The sequence below is a fragment of the Lagenorhynchus albirostris genome, chromosome 1 (genome assembly GCF_949774975.1).
Source record: "Lagenorhynchus albirostris chromosome 1, mLagAlb1.1, whole genome shotgun sequence".
NCBI lineage: Eukaryota > Metazoa > Chordata > Mammalia > Artiodactyla > Delphinidae > Lagenorhynchus > Lagenorhynchus albirostris.
In genome coordinates, this window is record NC_083095.1 from 88,399,470 (window position 1) to 88,412,787 (window position 13,318).

Genomic DNA, 13,318 nt, shown 5'->3' on the forward strand with positions numbered 1-13,318 from the left:
TGTGTGTTCCTATGACCATTTTCTTAATTGTTTTGGTTTGTTTTTGTAGGTCCTTTTCTTCTCTTGTGTTTTCCATTTAGAGAAGTTCCTTTAGCATTTGTTGTAGAGCTGGTTTGGTGGTGCTAAATTCTCTTAGCTTTTGCTTGTCTGTAAAGCTTTTGATTTCTCCATCAAATCTGAATGAGATCCTTGCAGGGTAGAGTAATCTTGGTTGTAGCTTCTTCCCTTTCATCACCTTAAGTATATCATTCCACGCCCTTCTGGCTTGTAGAGTTTCTGCTGAGAAATCAGCTGTTAACCTTATGGGAGTTCCCTGTATGTCATTTTTCTCTTGCTGCTTTCAATAATTTTTCTTTGTCTTTGATCTTTTCCAATTTGATTACTATGTGTGTTGGTGTGTTTCTCCTTGGGTTTATCCTGTATGGGACTTGCTGTTCTTCCTGGACTTGGGTGGCTATTTCCTTTGCCATGTTAGGGAAGTTTTCGACTATAATCTCTTCAAATATTTTCTCGGTTCCTTTCTCTCTCTCTTCTCCATCTGGGACCCTTATAATGCGAATGTTGTTGCGTTTAATGTTGTCCCAGAAGTCTCTTAGGCTGTCTTCATTTCTTTTCATTCTTTTTTCTTTATTCTATTCCACAGCAGTGAATTCCACCATTCTGTCTTCCAGGTCACTTATCCGTTCTTCTGCCTCAGTTATTCTGCTATTGATTCCTTCTAGTGTAGTTTTCATTTCAGTTATTGTATTGTTCATCTCTGTTTGTTTGTTCTTTAATTCTTCTAAGTCTTTGTTAAATATTTCTTGCATCTTCTCGATCTTTGCCTCCATTCTTTTTCCAAGGTCTTGGATCATCTTCACTATCATTATTCTGAATTGTTTTACTGGAAGGTTGCTCTTTGCCTCCATTCTTTTTCGGAGGTCCTGGATCATCTTCAATATCATTATTCTGAATTCTTTTTCTGGAAGGTTGCCTATCTCTACTTCATTTAGTTGTTTTTCTGGGATTTTATCTTGTTTCTTCAACTGGTACATAGCCCTCTGCCTTTTCATCTTGTCTATCTTTCTGTGAATGTGGTTTTTGTTCCACAGGCTGCAGGATTGTAGTTCTTGCTTCTGCTGTCTGCCCTCTGGTGGATGAGGCTATCTAAGAGGTTTGTGCAAATTTCCTGATGGGAGGGACTGGTGGTGGGTAGAGTTGACTGTTGCTCTGGTGGGCAGAGCTCAGTAAAACTTTAATCCGTTTGACTGCTGATGGGTAGGGCCAGGTACCCTCCCTGTTGGTTGTTTGGCCTGAGGCAACCCAACACTGGAGCCTACCTGGGCTCTTTGGTGGGGCTAATGGCAGACTCTGGGAGGGCTCACACCAAGGAGTACCTCCCAGAACTTCTGCTACCAGTGTCCTTGTCCCCACGGTGAGCCACAGCCACCCCCGCCTCTGCAGGAGACCCTCCAACACTAGCAGGTAGGTTTGGTTCAGTCTCCCCTAGGGTTACTGCTCCTTCCCCTGGGTCCCAATGCACACACTACTTTGTGTGTGCCCTCCAAGTGTGGAGTCTCTGTTTCCCCCAGTCCTGTCAAAATCCTGCAGTCAAATCCCACTAGCCTTCAAAGTCTGATTCTCTAGGAATTCCTCCTCCTGTTGCTGGACCCCCAGGTTGGGAAGCCTGATGTGGGGCTCAGAACCTTCACTCTGGTGAGTGGACTTCTGTGGTATAAGTGTTCTCCAGTTTGTGAGTCACCCACCCAGCATTTATGGGATTTGATTTTATTGTGATTGCGCCCCTCCTACTGTCTCATTGTGGCTTCTCCTTTGTCTTTGGATGTGGGGTATCTTTTTTGGTGAGTTCCATTGTCTTCCTGTTGATGATTGTCCAGCAGCTAGTTGTGATTCTGGTGTTCTCACAAGAGGGAGTGAGAGGACGTCCTTGTACTCCGCCATCTTGGTTCAGGGCCTTTACTCTTGTTTTTGATTGTGATACAATTGACATACAATACCCTGCACATATTTAAAGGGTATAATTTTATAATACATGTATATGCCTGTGAAACAGTCACCACCATCAAGATGGTAAACATATCCATCACCCCTAAAAGTTTCCTTGTGTGCCTTTGTAATCCCTCCCCTTCATGCTTCCCTGTCCCCACCCATCCCCAGGCAACCACTGACCTACTTTCTGTCAGTATAGATTAGTTCAACTTTTATATAAATGGAATTATACAATATTTATTTTTGTCCACTTCTTTTGCTCAGCATAATTATTTTGAGACTCATCCACGTTGTTGTGTGTATGAATAGTTGATATACTTCTTGACTGCTCCTCCTTTGTTTCTGCATCTCCTCCCTTCCCTGATTAGCAACTGTTTGAATTTTCCCTTTGGAACTCAGGGAAGATCAAGGAGGCTGAATGAAGCCTATTTCCTATAAACAAGAAACAGGGGACACAGAAAGGACCTGTACCCATGAGGGCCCCACAGGGTCCTGCTTGGTTTCAAGACTTCTGCTCCTTCTCTAAAATCTGAATTTAATCATTCATCATTTATTGAGCAAAGATCTTTTGAGATCGACTTTGTGCCACTCATCGTGCTGGACACTAAGGATGGGATGGGGCAAGATAGATGTGGACCCTGTCCTCAAGGCACTCACAGTCTAGTGGACTCAGTTTGATTAGGCTATGGGTGTATTCAACATTGAAGTCCACTGAGGAAGGGGAGGAAGAATCCAATGTGATGATCAAGTAGAGTAATTCAGGTCTGTTTAGATACTCTTAACTTGGCCCCAGGAAGGGTGTGGGGTTAGGGTGAGGGATGGAGGCCCTCCCTGTCTTACTGATGAAATAAGTCCTACTGTCCTACTATGAAAATAAGAACGAGGGACAGGGACAGATGGTATGTTTGGAGGATGGGGGTATAGTTGGCGAACTTGATGTTTCAGGTAGGGGGATGTGTTGTTGGGGGGAGAGATGAGGACACATGCTGTCCTAGTACTAATTGCGCTTGTCCGAGGGACATGGTGGGGCACAGTAGGGGGACTCCCCATAATCTGAGCTCTCATTCTGTCACTAGGACATGATATACACACATCTCTACTTGGGTCTCCCTCTAGAGAAAAACTATTTTTGGTCCATGAGTTAGAAGGTGTGTGTTTGTTGAACCAAGAGGCTTCCTAAAAACTTTTACGTCCTTGTGTTCATGGCTTATCAGAGTCTGCTGTGGATACTTCCCCCAGAAGCAGCCCTAAGCACAGGATTTTGGTGGAAGGAAGAGGAAGGGGCTGAGATATGTCATCCTTGACCTGACGGTGTGATCTGTGCTGGGATGGTTATGAGTGACATCCTTGTGAAGCAGATCCTGCACCTTAATTGCATATTTAAGTCTGTGACTTTGAACCTGTTTTTAGGGTGTCAGGAAAGCTTCTGTGGGGCCAAGGAAGATCGGGAAACCAAAATAGGAATAATGACAGCTGCAGCCTCCACTGAGTGAGCACGAAGCATTTGCATGCATCATCTCATTTAATTCTCACAACAGTCCTATGAGGTCAGGTAATATTATGACCACCACTTTACCAATGAAAAAACTGAGCCTGAAGAAGTCAAATAATTTACCTAAGGTCTCACTGAGTGAACCTGGATATAAAGTCAGGGTCAGTTTTGCCCCAGTTAGGAGAAGCTGGTGTGTATGAAACGACCTGACATAAAACCTCTGATAACCGTTAGTTTCTTTCCATCTTTACATTGATCCCTTGATGAGAGAATCTGCCTGAGTTAGACTAAGTTGATTATATGTGTCCAGCAGGGACACTTGCAACTTCTCAACCCCGGAGTTGGGAGTGGAAGAAAGAGATGGCATTTTAACTGAGCATCAAGCACAATGTAGACATTTTATGTACAGTGCTTTAGTTCATCCCTAAAGCAAGCCTGTGAGGCCCAGGGTGTTATCCTCTCGCACAGCTGAGACTTTTAGGCCCTTGCTAAGATCACATAGCTATTAAGTTCACAGAGCTGAATTTGAACTGACTGCAGGCTGGATCCAAACCCTTTCCTTTCCACTGCACCATGCTGTCTCTCCTTAGTGTCTCACCAACAAAGTATACAAGAGAAGAGGCAGTAAGAACATAGCCCCTTGGGGTCTTTATTTGCAAAACGTGTTAGAAAGCCTCAGGCAATCCTGGGAGACATGGGGGCAGAGTTAAGGTAACCTGTCCATCCAGTTGGACAATCACTGATGAAGCAGGTACGTTCCTGCTGTGCCCCTCTTCACCCACATCCATCCCACCCACATAGCCGCCCACAGAGGCAGGTTCTTGCTGTGGCCCAGGGCAGCCACCCGGGGCCCTCAGAGAGCATAGCACAATACTGTACTAGATAACCCATGAGGCCAGTCACAGCTCTAATCACATCATAAAGGGTAACAGCATGGACACTGGAGCCTGACCACCTGGATTTGAATCCCAGCTCAAGGTTACTAGTCAACCTTAGGCGAATTTCTTAACCTCTCTCTGCCTCAGCTTCCTCACCTGTAAAACTGGGGTTATGATAACTCATAGGACTATTTGGTAGGATTCTCAAAAACCTGAAAAGCTTTTAGAACTGTTAATTACTCCAAATGAAACATCTTTTAGAACAATGCCTGGTGTGTACAGCGCTAAGCACTCAATCAATGTTTAAAAAATAATAAGTATTATTATTAAGTATAATATAATAATAATTATTAATAATAATAAGTATTATTAAGTATTAATAATAATAAGTATTGTTATTATTGGCTATGCCACGTGGCATGTGGGATCTTAGTTCCCCAGCCAGGGATCAAACCCCCGTGCCCTGCAGTGGAAGTGCGGAGTCCCAACCACTGGACCACCAGAGAAGTCCCCATTATTATTATTATTATTCAGAGAGCCAGACTGAGGCCCAGAAAAACAGAGTAACTTGTCCGATGAGACACACATAGCAAAGCTGGGATCAGAACCCATTCTCTGGCCTCTTAATCCAGAGCAGTTGTGTATACTTGGCTACACACTTTAACGCTAAGATTATTGATTTAAAATCCATCGATACTTTGAAAGTAGCCTGAACTGTTCCCCCATGTTGAAAATGATCACTTTATTCATTCATCTTTCAAAAAGAAAGAGTCTTTTATAAAAACAAAGAAGCTGTCATCAAGAAGACTAGAACTGATAGGAACCAGCTCAGTCCTACCGCTGGGCTCCAAGAGAGATCATCGGGCCCTGTAAGTGATAAAAACTGCTGGCTGTTAACACCAATTTAGTTGCAGTTAATTGCGTACTTGTCTTGGGTGTTTCAGAAAAGTGTCTAATTTCTGTTGCAATCTTAAAAAGATAAAGAAAACCATAAATACTTGCATGGCTGCAGTATAATTACACATATCATAAGTAGAAAAAACCAATTTGTCATTGGGAGATGGCCAATCTGGAACATTTTTCCGGAAGAGTAATTTTACAATAGGGTTTCAGTTACATTACAGGGAAGAGGTTAGAGCATTGACAGTGGGGGTTCTTAGGGCTCCTTAAAAATTTTCTGTGTATAAATAGATATTTAATGACTGTATAGTTTCCAACCATGGGAACATTCACCCAGCCCTCCTGTGTCTCTAACGTTGGAAATTCAAAGAGCAGACCTAGGTTCCACCCCAGGGGGCTTGTGCGTAATCAGACAGTGGTGCCTCTTCAGGGTGACGGAGACAGAATTAGGGAAGTGAGCACAGAGGAGGGGCTCCTAATTCACTTAGGGAGGGCAAGGAAGGCTTCTTGGAGGAGGTGATGCCTGAGGAGAGTCTTTAAGGATGAGTTGGTTTCTGTGAGGTAAAGAAGTTGGGGAAAAGATCTTTCAGGTAAAGAAGGGGGCAAGGGAGCAGAGGATAAGAAAGTTTGTCTTGTTCTGGGAGCTGCAAGACTGGCAGTGCTCAATTAGTGTTTTTAAAAAAATAAAAGCGCATTTGTGAAGAAATTAACTTGTAGACGATAGTTGACATTTGAGCTTTGTGTATTCTTAATACTTTATGTGGTTCATTTAATCCTCATAAAAGTCACATTAGGTAGAGACAATTATTATCCCCATTTTGCAAATGGAGAAACTGAGGCATAGAGAAGTTTAGTAACTTTCCGCAATTCTTAGGGTGAGAGAGCCAGGAGGGAAATCTAGGCTGCCTGCCAGAGTCCCTGCCTCTGTGTGAGCTCACAATGAAAGCATCTATTTGGTTTGGAGCTACCTAGTAACTAACCCAGATATCAACTAGATTTTGTGCACTCCCAACCAAGATGAGATCGACTTTAACCCATAATTCCATGACTTGTGGGAAGTTCATTGTCTTCCTGGAAATTTCTATGAATTACCAGAGGCTTGTGTTTTCATTTGTTTTGTTTCCTGTGGGTTCACATTCTCTATGCAGCATTTCCGAGCTGTTTGTCTCTGTCCTGTCTTGGTGATGGCTGACTGGTGGGCACAGCCCCTTCTTAATTTAGCCTTCCTTCCCTCCCCCCAAACCATGCATGAATTGACTTAAGATTTGGGGGGCTGCTGTGACCAATGGGTGCCATGGTATGTTGACTGTAACATGGACTGCCCCCACCCCCCTCACAAACAAGAACCAGGTGTGGACTGGGAAATGCAGTGTCCTGGCCTTAGAGGAGTGGCTGGCTACAGAGGGAAGGCCAAGAGGAGTCCAAGCCCTGTGGCTTGGATCCCAACCCTTCCCAGTCATGGCTGTGAGGGCTGAGGAATAAGGACAGGAAGGGCCAATGAAGGGAACATGCTGGGACCCTATTAAGTGCCATTCTCGTACCTCAAAAAACAAGAACTCAAGAAACAGAGTAAACTTTTGGCTACTTTTTTGCCAATCATGCATGAACTTATATAAGGTTGAATGTTCCTAAACTATTATACTTCTATTACTTTTATACATCTATTATTAAAACTTGGTTGTGATTTTAACTACATTAGTCTACATTGCATCCCTTTTGTACTACATGTTTACTAGTTACAACTATATTAAAGAGTTGTCTGTGGTTTCTATTCCTGCATTACTGCTCCACCTATAGGACTTTAGGCAAGTCACTTAACCTTTTCTGATCTCAGTTCCTTCATTTGCAAAATGAATATTATAATATTCTTCAAAGTACCATCACGAGGGTTAAATAATACATAAAAAGTGCACAGCGCAGTGTCTGAAGGGAAGCAAGGCAGTGTCTGAAGGGCAGTGTCTGAAGGGCTCAATACATGTTAGCAATTATTTCTCCCATTAACCAAAAGTTGACTGTGGTTTGGTATGGCTGATGCATGGGAAGTAGGATGGCAGTCATGGAGAGGATGGAACTGTGGGTGGAGAAGTCAGCAGTCACCAATTAGAAGGATTTTGTGTGTTTTTACCAAGAGGATGGGCTTTATCCTTCAGGCCAGTTTCTCAAGCCATCCCTAATGGGAGCGTGATCTATCTATAGGGGTGACCGTATGGCTCAACATGCTCTCCAAAAACATAATATTGTTTAATTTCCTGTTTAATTTTAAAAATACATAGGAGTTTCGTGTTCTATTCCATAACATGTTCAGTGGTAGGGAGGTGACCTTCAAAGAGCAATTCTTAGTTGAATGCTTATAAAATCAGCATCTGGAAATAGTCTCAATCTACTCTAGAAAAAAAAAAAATTTCCAACCAGTTGAACCAACTTTTTGAGATGTCCCGATTTCAATATCATTGTATCTTAAAGATGAGAATGCTTCTAAAACCAAATATATATCAATGGTTAAAACACTATAAATTCTGTAATACTTTGTCTCAGGGGATTTAAAAATAGAAAATATTCTTATACAAAAAAGCAAAGAGAGGATGGAATAGGCTCATGTTCTAATAATACTGAAACTCTGGTCAAGCTGTAACTGATTAAAAACCTGTTGGAACTAGGATTTGCCTTGTAGGCTTCACAGTTGAATATGATAATTAGTAAATGGAAGTCCAGGAAACTCTTGTCTTCACCCCAGTTCTGAAGTTTGAGGCCAAACATTCAATGCAATCACTGTTCAGAGGTAAATATCGCTGTTACCTTTATGCTGTTAGCAAGTTTCTTCTGAAAAGGAAGTAGGGGAAAGGTGATAGAAGAAGGTGGGGACAGAGCCTCAATCCTAGGAAAGTCAAGGGAACAGAGGTGGTCTGTCTTGCTCTAGGGCTAGCCTTGTTTCATGAGGTCTCTAAAAGTTTCCTATTTAAAAAAATCCTACTCTCTTAACAAGAAATACCTCAATATATTTTGGAGAAAAACCTACCCATACTGTCAGCATTTTGTTAAAGTGAACAAAAGTGTTAAAAAAAAAAAATTGGTCCTGCGTGCTGTCTGCCACACACAGTGGGGTGTTTCTCCGGGACCTTGCTTCAGACAGGGTGAGATGACACCGACCTTGGAGCCAGGTTTGCTGGGTTTGTACCCCTGTCCCAACATCGAAGAGCTCTGTGGCTTTGGGCAACTCAGGTAGCATGAATCTCATCAGCACAGAGAGAAAGCTTCACTGAAAACTCATTGCAGAGCGGCAGGGGAAGCCGGATTCCACGACGGCAGCAGCAGGGTTCGTGGCAAGAATCACGGCTTTCAGGCCGCCCCCGGCTGTCTCGTCTTCCTGCAGCTTGTAGATCCTCAGGCTTAGGAGCTGTTTCAAGCACACAACCTTGAGAGAGAAAGGTGTTCTTAAGACCTTCTGTACCGAATCCGTGACTGAACCCAGTGAAGACCTCTATATAAACGTTTAAGATTCAGGCCGCACATGCTGAGACCTACGCTTTTAGCCACCAGCTGCTGGAGACAGCCTCGTAGACAAAGTGCTACCAAGTCAGCCTGTTCTAGCTGAACAGCTATTGTAGACCCTCGTAATCTGACTTCATAATGGAGACCGCCACATTCACTGCTGTGTGGCTGACAAGGTCTTGGTGCTCCGGCGGGGTGTCAGGCCTGAGCCTCTGAGGTGGGAGAGCCAAGTTCAGGACACTGGACCAACAGAGACCTCCTGGCCCCATGTAATATCAATTGGAGAAAGCTCTCCCAGATATCTCCATCTCAATGCTAAGACCCAGCTCCACTCCACAACCAGCAAGCTACAGTGCTGGACACCCCATGCCAAACAACTAGCAAGACAGGAATACAACACCACCCATTAGCAGAGAGGCTGCCTAAAACCATACTAAGTTCACAGACACCCCAAAACACACCACCAGACGTGGTCCTACCCACCAGAAAGACAAGATCCAGCCTCATCCACCAGAACACAGGCAGCAGTCCCCTCCACCAGGAATCCTACACTGAATCAACCTTACCCACTGGGGGCAGACACCAAAAACAACAGGAACTATGAATCTGCAACCTGTGAAAAGGAGACTCCAAACACAGTAAGTTAAACAAAATGAGAAGACAGAGAAATATGCAGCAGATGAAGGAACAAGGTAAAAACCCACCAGACCAAACAAATGAAGAGGAAATGGGCAGTCTACCTGAAAAAGAATTCAGAGTAATGGTAGTAAAGATGATCCAAAATCTTGGAAATAGAATGGAGAAAATACAAGAAACATTGAACAAGGACCTAGAAGAACTAAAGAGCAAACAAACAATGATGAACAACACAATAAATGAAATTAAAAATTCTCTAGAAGGAATCAATAGCAGAATAAGTGTGGCAAGAAGAACGGATAAGTGACCTGGAAGATAAAATAGTGGAAATAACTACCACAGAGAAGAAAAACGAAAAAAGAATGAAAAGAATTGAGGACAGTCTCAGGGACCTCTGGGACAACATTAAATGCACAAACATTCAAATTACAGGGGTCCCAGAAAAAGAAGAGAAAAAGAAAGGGACTGAGAAAATATTTGAAGAGATTATAGTTGAAAACTTCCCTAATATGGGAAAGGAAATAGTTAATCAAGTCCAGGAAGCACAGAGAGGCCCATACAGGATAAATCCAAGGAGAAACACGCCAGACACATATTAATCAAAGTATAAAATATTAAATACAAAGGAAAAATATTGAAAGTAGCAAAGGAAAATCAACAAATAACATACAAGGGAATCCCCATAAGGTTAACAGCTGATCTTTCAGCAAAAATTCTGCAAGCCAGAAGGGAGTGGCAGGACATATTTAAAGTGATGAAAGGGAAAAACCTACAAACAAGATTACTCTACCCAGCAAGGATCTCATTCAGATTCGACGGAGAAATTAAAACCTTTACAGACAAGCAAAAGTTAAGAGAATTCAGCACCACCAAACTACCTTTACAACAAATGCTAAAGGAACTTCTCTAGGCGGAAACACAAGAGAAGGAAAAGACCTACAAAAACAAACCCAAAACAATTAAGAAAATGATAGTAGGAACATACATATCAATAATTACCTTAAATGTAAATGGATTAAATGCTCCACCCAAAAGACACAGACTGGCTGAATGGATACAAAAGCAAGACCTATATATATGCTGTCTACAAGAGACCCATTTCAGACCTAAGGAAACATACAGATTAAAAGTGAGAGGATAGAAAAAGATATTCCATGCAAATGGAAACCAAAAGAAAGCTGGAGTAGCATTCTCATATCAGACAAAATAGACTTTAAAATAAAGACTATTACGAGAGACAAAGAAGGACACTACATAATGATCAAGAGATCAATCCAGGAAAAAGATATAATAATTGTAAATATTTATGCACCCAACATAGGAGCACCTCAATACGTAAGGCAAATGCTAACAGCCATAAAAGGGGAAATCGAAAGTAACACAATCATAATAGGGGATTTTAACACCCCACTTTCACCAATGGACAGATCATCCAAAATGAAAATAAATAAGGAAACACAAGCTTTAAATGAAACAAGATGGACTTAATTGATATTTATAGGACATTCCATCCAAAAATGACAGAATACACTTTCTTCTCAAGTGCTCATGGAACATTCTCCAGGACAGAGCATATCTTGGGTCACAAGCCTTGGTAAATTAAAGAAAATTGAAATTGTATCAAGTATCTTTTCTGACTACACCGCTATGAGACTAGATATCAATTACAGGAAAAAAAATCTGTAGAAAATACAAACACAGGGAGGCTAAGCAATACACTACTAAATAATCAAGAGATCACTGAAGAAATCAAAGACAAAATCAAAAAATTCATAGAAACAAATGACAATGAAAATACGATGACCCCAAACCTATGGGATGCAGCAAAAGCAGCTCTACGAGGGAAGTTCATAGCAATACAATCCTACCTCAAGAAACAAGAAACATCTCAAATAAACAACCTAACCTTACACCTAAAGCAATCAGAGAAAGAACAAAAAACCCCCAAAGTTAGCAGAAGGAAAGAAATCATAAAGATCAGATCAGAAAGAAATGAAAAAGAAATGAAGGAAACAATAGCAAAGAACAATAAAACTAAAAGCTGGTTCTTTGAGAAGATAAACAAAATTGATAAACCATTAGCCAGACTCATCAAGAAGAAAAGGCAGAAGACTCAAATCCACAGAATTAGAAATGAAAAAGAAGTAACAACTGACACTGCATAAATACAAAGGATCATGAGAGATTACTACGAGCAACTATATGCCAATAAAATGGACAACCTGGGAGAAATGGACAAATTATTAGAAAAGCACAAACTTCCGAGACTGAACCAGGAAGAAACAGAAAATATAAACAGACCAATCATAAGCACTGAAATTGAGACTGTGATTAAAAATCTTCCAGTAAACAAAAGCCCAGGACCAGATGGCTTCACAGGCGAATTCTATCAAGCATTTAGAGAAGAGCCAACACCTATCATTCTCAAACTCTTACAAAATACAGCAGAGGGAGGAACACTCCCAAACTCATTCTATGAGGCTACCATCACCCTGATACCAAAACCAGACAATGATGTTACAAAAAAAGAAAACTATAGGCCAATATCACTGATGAACATAGATGCAAGAATCCCCAACAAAATACTAGCAAACAGAATCCAGCAGCACATTAAAAGGATCATACATCATGATTAAGTGGGGTTTATCCCAGGAATGCAAGGATTCTTCAATATACACAAATAAATGAATGTCATACTCCGTATTAACAAACTGAAGGATAAAAACCATATGATAATCTCAATAGATGCAGAAAAATCTTTTGACAAAATTCAACACCCATTTATGAAAAAACTCTCCAGAGGGCAGGCATAGAGGGAACTTACCTCAACATAGTAAAGGCCATATATGACAAACCCACAGCCAACATCGTTCTCAATGGGAAATATTGAAACCATTTCCACTAAGATCAGGAACAAGACAAGGTTGCCTACTCTCACCACTATTATTCAACACAGTTTTGGAGGCTTTAGCCATAGCAATCAGAGACAAAAAAGAAATAAAAAGGAATACAAATCAGAAAAGAAGAAGTAAAACTGTCAGTTTGCAGACGACATGATACTATACATAGAGAATCCTAAAGATGCTACCAGAAAACTACTGGAGCTAATCAATGAATTTGGTAAAGTAGCAGGATACAAAATTAATGCACAGAAATCTCTTGCATTCCTATACACTAATGATGAAAAATCTGAAAGAGAAATGAAGGAAACACTCCCACTTACCATTGCAACAAAAAGAATAAAATACCTAGGAATAAACCTACCCACGGAGACAAAAGACCTGTATGCAGAAAACTATAAGACACTGATGAAAGAAATTAAAGATGATACAAACAGATGGAGAGATATACCATGTTCTTGGACTGGAAGAATCAACATTGTGAAAATGACTCTACTACCCAAAGCAATCTACAGATTCAGTGCAATCCCTATCAAACCAACAATGGCATTTTTCACAGAATTAGAACAAAAATGTCACAATTTGTATGGAAACATAAAAGACCCCGAATAGCCAAAGTAATCTTGAGAAAGAAAAATGGAGCTGGCGGAATCAGAGATAAACTCATGCACATATGGTCACCTTAAATTTGATAAAGGAGCGAAGAATATACAATGGAGAAAAGACAGCATCTTCAATAAGTGGTGCTGGGAAAACGGGACAGCTACATGTAAAAGAATGAAATTAGAACACTTCCTAACACTGTACAATAAACTCATAATGGAATAAAGACCTAAATGTAAGGTCAGACACTATAAAACTCTTAGAGAAAAACATAGGCAGAACACTTTATGACATAAATCACAGCAAGATCCTTTTTGACCCACCTCCTAGAGAAATGGAAATAAAAACAAAAATAAACAAATGGGACCTAATGAAACGTAAAAGCTTTTGCACAGTAAAGGAAACAATAAACAAGACAAATAGACAACCCT